General features: G+C 36.2%; 1 pseudogene; it reads right to left on the reverse strand.

The window, feature by feature from the left end:
• Window positions 1-2,773: 2,773 nt before the first annotated feature.
• On the reverse strand, window positions 2,774-4,566 carry LOC122022922 (annotated as a pseudogene).
• Between the last annotated feature and the right edge of the window lie 2,382 nt (window positions 4,567-6,948).

The following is a 6,948-nucleotide window of genomic DNA, read 5'->3' on the forward strand; positions in this document are numbered from 1 at the left end:
TCAAACTTTGACGGATGAATACTCATTTTTTCCATCTCTATGCTGCTTTAGTCGGTGGTTAGTCTTTCTGAGACAGTTAGACTTTGATACCACTTGTTGGTCCCGGTGCAGCCAACTAGAGGAGGGTGAATAGCCTGCAAGTTAGATTAAACAATTCTTCTGCTTTCTATCTTAGCAAAGACAAACACAAGTTAACTAAGCAACAAATAATTAAACATAAAACAAAATAAGAAAGATGTACAAAACTTTTACTTATTTATAACTGGGGATGTTGTTAATCCAAGGCAAGAATCAACTCACTAGTAGTTCTCCTTCGATGAAGGTGGAGTAGCCTCTTTACAGATGATGATAGCGTAGAATTACAAAGCAAAATTAATGAGATGGAAGTATAAAGTTGGTAAACAAGTGTTGTGTGAATGAAAAGGACCAGTGCTCTATTTATAGCTCACTGGTCGAAATAGCCGTTTTGATGATGTGACACTCTCAGGCGCCTAAACCTAATCGGGATGCCCCAACGGTGCACTTTATCTGCTCGCAATGGTCCAATGATAAAACTTTATCCTTGCCGGGGCGCCTGGACCGATCCGGACGCTTGGAGTGCTGTTGACGTGGACCCGAACATCATCCACAACAACGTGTCTTCGACGAGGCACCCTTGCTGTGCCATGGCAGTCTGAGCACTATGATCCTGTCCGGGTGCTTGGACCATGTCCAGCCGCCTTGATAAGTTAACTTTGTGTTGACTTGTCTGACTTCTACTCCGATTGCTTTGGATGATTTCTCTGGTCATCCAGAGTTGAGCTCACCCAAACCCAACTCCGGTTTTCTCTCCTCGAGCAGTCTTCCGTTCAGCTTCTGGTCCCTCGAAAGTGTCGTGCACATCCTTCTCGCTTCATCGGCATACTTTTCCGTGTCTTCTCGACCTTCAAATGCACCGAGCTAGTCAACTCACTTCCCGTGCCATCTTTCTTGTCCACTTCATCTTTCACTATACTTCTTGTATTCTTAAGTTCCTACATACTTAAACACAAAAATACAGAGCCTAACTTAACCCGGTTGATTATATCAAAACTTAGCTAGGGTACTTATAATTACTATGTAAATATTGTTGAACAAATAAATACATAAGTCTATATTATAATAGCTATAAAACTAAAGCTACTATAATATAATTACGATTTTGTAGCTATTATAATGTAATATTATTAAATAAAATAAATTTATATTGTAGTAGCTATAAAATTATAATCCTTACAATATGAATATTATTAAACCGACAAATCCGATTGAATCTGTTTAATACTGTATTTAATTATATATGATAGAAGATAATAACACGAAATATTATATTTGAAGATAACTATGCCATTTTATAAGCAGTGGAGGATGAAGTGGGTACCCTTGTAATTAAAAATTAAAAGAAGCACCTTTAATATATTTTTTTAAAAAATAAGACAGTCATTTTTGTCCAAAATTATTTGGATTTTAGAGCTTCAACTTTTAAAAGATTCCTTTTTAGGTAGAATAGTTATTTCAAGTAGCAAAATTTTTGGTGTGATTTTAAAAAGATTGAAAATTCATTTACAAGTCGGAGGTAAGTAAAAGTATAGTAAAATTAAATTAACCAAATTGGACCAACTGAATTTAGGAATTCTGTTCACTTAATTTAATTTTTGTTTATTATTTTTTGAAATTTGGTTAGGTTTTAATTTTAAAATTCATAATTTAGTTATTAAATATTAATTTAATTATTTTTTATTTAAAAATGTAATTAATTAAATAAAATTTAAATTTGATTAATTTAGTTTTAAAATTTTAATTAATTCGATCAAAAATTAAATTAACTGATATTTAATTAGTTCAATTTATTCAATTTTATAGAAAAATTTGATCGATTCATTGGGTTGAAATTTTTTAAATTTGTTTAATTTTTGATTTGTTCAATTCAATTTTAACATAATGCTTACACTGGAATATCTTATAACATTAATTTCTTACACTCCCTAGAATATAAGTGGTTTTAAATTTTAAAAAGCAAAACAAAAACTAAAAAAACCACAAAAATAAAAATATTTGGGAAAAGTTATTTAAATTTATTCACTTTAAAAGCAAAGACAAATTCCCTCTATTTCTTAAAAGCAAATCATTATCAAGTTAGGTGCTTTGTCAATTTATGATATTAAATTTTGAAATAAAAAAAATTAAGGAGGATATCGTCTTTGATTTGTAGAAAGAAATATTTGACAAGTTGACTTTTAATAAGTTAAAAACTTTTGGTGTGACGAAGAATGCACGTAAAAAGGTGTGGAATTAATTGATGGATTGCTTATCTAGTAAACACTAATTAAAAAGGTTGGTGGATTGCTAATTATCTAATAAACACTAATTAAAACGTGATTCGTTATGATGTAGCTAGATTATTCGGTGGGGGATGTGATGTTTGGTTTGCTAAAATGGAGACATGAAAGCCGACTCATGACATAAATTTTAAGCGATAAGGTAGGTATCATAATCAAGAATTAATGTCGATTCAAAAGGAAATCGACAATTGTGATGGATGGATTATCGGATCATAATTGATCGAATGATTTACTTTTGAGATAACATTTGATGATTCGATCGGAGAGGAATGTGATTCGATGTAATTTGATGATATATGATCACTATATCATCATCTCATAGTGTGTTTATAGAAGATTATCTATGAAAGATTGCAAAAAAATGGTTGCCGATAGATCAAAGGTACGTGAGAATTACCGACACATGATATGAACTAAGAACAAATTTGCAACGTTTGAGGCTGCAACATCCATATTACAAACTGATGAAGAGTATCCGGGTAAGGGGGTTCAGATGTAGATGCCCACTTTATTTGTGCATTCATGATGGCTAACTGTAAGCTGCCTCCCGATTCGCTTAGCACATGCATATTGATGATCCATACCTATTAAGACATAAAGAGGTAAATGTTTCTATCCGAATATGAGAAGTTGGAAATTAAGTTATGGATGGGGTGACCGCCTGACGGGATGACCTCCCGCAAAACAAAATCAAAACAAGAGAAGAGGTCCCTGACGCTGGCCCTCTGACGCTCAAGTTAGAAGCGAATGGTGGGGGAGAAATCGAAAATCAGAATAATAGATGAATCTTGCATTTCCTCATACCTGACGTTCTCTTTGATATCTTTCTTAGCTTAGTGATCGTTCATTTGCTCTTATTTAATGATGTTAATTGTCAGAGGAAGACTCTTTTATCTTGACTTCCATGTATTAATGATAGATCGAGTGTTCTTCTTTGTCTTGGCTTCTTCATATTTAATGATAGACGGAGTGTTCTTTTTTGTTTTCTCGGCCCCTCCTGTGTGATGTCATTCCTTGTGTAGGACGGGCGGTCTGAGTAGCCCCGCTTTCCCGTCGACCAAAACAATCGGTTACGAATTTGTTCATTCGTCCGACTGGCTCATGATGTCCCTTCGTCTAATTACTGGCCGGATGATCCGCTCGGCCACTCCTTTGCCGATCGGGATAGTCAGTCAGCCTCCTTGGCCGAGACCGTCTTGAATTTTACTTACACCGTATCATTTGACCCGTGACAAATGGACTCCTCTTATCGCCGCATCAGTAAATAATTTAGACTTTTATAGTTGGTTTTTGCAGAGGAAAATAGTATGCATCTGGTTTCATTTCCCTTGAGCCGACGTGAAATATTGCCTTGTGCAAGGTTCTAATATTCTGTCAACCTCTCTCGAGAAAACAGATAAAAACTCGCAAAGAAACCCTTCAGTTATGATGATGATGATGGCAATGATGATGAGATAACTGGTAACCTGAACATGATAAGCAAAAGCAAAGAATTCTCACATTATAGCATATAAACTACATCCAAGAGACCAAATATCCGTCCTCTCATCAATATCAGCATGACTTGGACAGTCCCACAATTCAGGAGCTCGATAAGGCGATGATCAGTGCTCAGAAGCCCATTCCTAATTCCTATCACGGAATACCAAAAAGGTGGATCGATAACATGTCAAACACTTTGTTCATTAAACAAGTTACGGGATCAGAATTGTCAAATTTCTAATCAAAGGCGTGAAGAGAAGGTAATGTAGCTTTTAAAGTTAATATTTTGATATTTGTCCTTCCTTAGCTTCTTGGAGATATTAGTGGTATAATTCAAATATATTTCGAAATATAATTTGCATAACTCCTACAAGTAAATATGCTTAGAAGAAAATTAACACATACCTGCTGCTGTAAAGCCTCTGACCTAGATCGGATTTCTTTTCTTGCAGGGCAAGTACTTCCAAAATCCATTAAAATAGCAACAGGAGGTTGTCCCTTGATCTGACTTATGAGAACATTTCCAGGCTTGACATCGTTATGAGAATATGGAGGATCAAAGCTGTGCATGTGCTTCAGTCTAGCACAAAACTGTAAACAATGGTTAACATGTCATCCTACTATTTTACCTGAAATTAAATTGATTAAGTGTAAGAATGGCAGTGCCCCAGAAAAGAAAGAAGCAAATAGATATGCCTGGAACCAGCGACTTGAATCCTGTCATTATGTTCTAGATAGAAAAGTCATACTCAGAGAAGATCCCAAGTTTTCTCTTGCCTCTTCCCTAACTCCGCCTACATAAGTTATACGGTTACTAACTTTTTGTTAGTATTAGCCCTAAGAACTAATTATAAGATGATTAGGTTGAAACTTCCTTGAGGGGTTGCTAGCACAACCGAGGTTATTTCTTTTCCAAGTCACGAGTTCGTGATATGAATGGAAGAATGCGTTTGTGTGGATACCATAGAGGCATGAACACTTGATTGCGCGAACACTTGTCGCCGATACCTACCAGACACTCATCTGCTGAGATTATTGATACTCGACCGTATATAGTTCCTTTGGGAGACTCGTAAGTATTAAAAATATTATAATTTTTCAACCTTCTTAATTATTTAACGTTGTTTATTTGTAATTTTATGATAGGTTTAAAAATTCTGTAAGTGTTATTCGCGAAATTAATCAAATCGTGAATAACTATTGGAGAGGGGGCTCCATGTCATATTCAACCACTCCAGGACCCACAAAAGAACTCTGGTGGTCCGAGTTTAAGGTATATCCCATTAATTTTATATTTGATACAATTAAGTAAATATATGATCAATTATTTTTTTCATTTTTAGCGGCAATTCACTTGGTACTCTTATCAAGAGATGGAAATTAGAAGAATTTTTTTAAAAAAATGTGGTGATCACATTCGGCATATATTGAATCATGCCAAGCATAGTGGGAAAAAGTCAGGCTTCTTATTTCTTTTTGTCTTTTCCGCTGCGTACTTATTTTTCAAAACAAAAGAAAAGTTAGGTTTTCAAAACCACATGATTCACCTCCATTCTCACATGCGTAACGATCTAACAAGTGGTATCAGAGCCTTGTTAGCTCTAAATTGGTGCAACCACCAATCAAGGCAAGGGAAATTGTTCTATTTTTTTAGATTTTAGTTTTTTATATTTTATTTGACTTGGTAAAATTTACATCTTCAAATAACTCTTTCTCATTCGATTTTGTTCTCGAAGTTGATGCAGCAACACTTGAGTCATCGATATTTCTTTTTTACTTTAAACTCTACTAATCCAAGACCTAGTCTTGAGATATTTTTTTTCATATTTTTTGCAATATAATTCAAATGGCTCAACTCGAAGGATACAGTACCGCTCACCCTCTCCTCTTCAATGAAAATGATTTTTCGTATTGGAAGAAGAGAATGGAGGTCTACTTGAAGAGTAACATCGAGTAGTGGTTCTGTATACGACGAGGATACACAGCTCCAGTGGACAATGCATCCGAAAATTCACTAGACCTCGAAGATTGAAACTCGGAGATGAAGAAGAAGGCCCAGACTTAACATAAGGCACTGAACACTTTGCAATGTGGGCTAACCAAGAAAGAGCTAAACCGAGTCGAGCCATTCAACAACACAAAGGAATTATGGGATAAATTGGTCGAACTACATGAGGGAACGACTGACTCAAGGGTAACGAAACATGATCTCCTATTAAATTCTTTATTTAATATCAAAATGTAGGACAAAGAAGCCGCAAGTCAACTACATGAGAGGATCAAGGATATCCTCAACGGTCTACACATGATCGGACATTAACTTGAGAACCACGAAGTTTCGAGAAACCATTCAAAGTTAAAACTAGACGAGCTATTTTGTGAATTGGAGCTGTGTAACGGCCCGAGAATTCTCAAAACTATTTTAGAAATATTCTATGATTTTTCTGGAATTTTAGGATATTTTTTTATAGAATTTTTAGAGTAGCGGAAGTAGCAAAAACAAATAGAAAACGAAAACGACCTAAGCGGGAATTGAACCCGAGACCTATGGTTTACGGGTAATTCTAGTAACCAGTTGAACCCAGCAGAGCCGTGCTGAAAGGAAAGGGAAACATTTATATTTAAGTTTAAGTTGGGCCGAAATACCCACTTAATATAAATAGGGAATTAATGGGTGAAGAGTTATGGGGTTTTCTCTTTGAACGTGACTTGCTCCTCCTCACCCTAGTTTCCGCCGACCCTCTCCCTTTTCTTCCTCCTCTCGGCGCCAACCACAAGAGCAAGCGAGGGTTCCGTCCCAAGGGCTCCGAGAGCACTTTCCGGCGACGACTTCGACACGAGGACGCTCCCCTCTGCGAGAGGAACGCATAGACGCGAGAAGATCGTCGAAGGGATCGTCTTCTCCAGAAATTCAGCGATTAGAATCGTAAGAAAATCCTAACAGGAGGTAAGAAACCCCTCACCTGCAGTATAAGTAGCTTCCGTTTGAATGCATGTTTTTAGATTAGTTATACTCGGATTTTTGTCGACATCTAGGGTGTATTTAACCTCTTCGCAGCTTTAGGGATTAGTCGAGCACCTCTAGATGGGCCGGACGCGTTTGCCC

The sequence above is a fragment of the Zingiber officinale genome, chromosome 9B, assembly GCF_018446385.1.
Source record: "Zingiber officinale cultivar Zhangliang chromosome 9B, Zo_v1.1, whole genome shotgun sequence".
Classification (NCBI taxonomy): domain Eukaryota; kingdom Viridiplantae; phylum Streptophyta; class Magnoliopsida; order Zingiberales; family Zingiberaceae; genus Zingiber; species Zingiber officinale.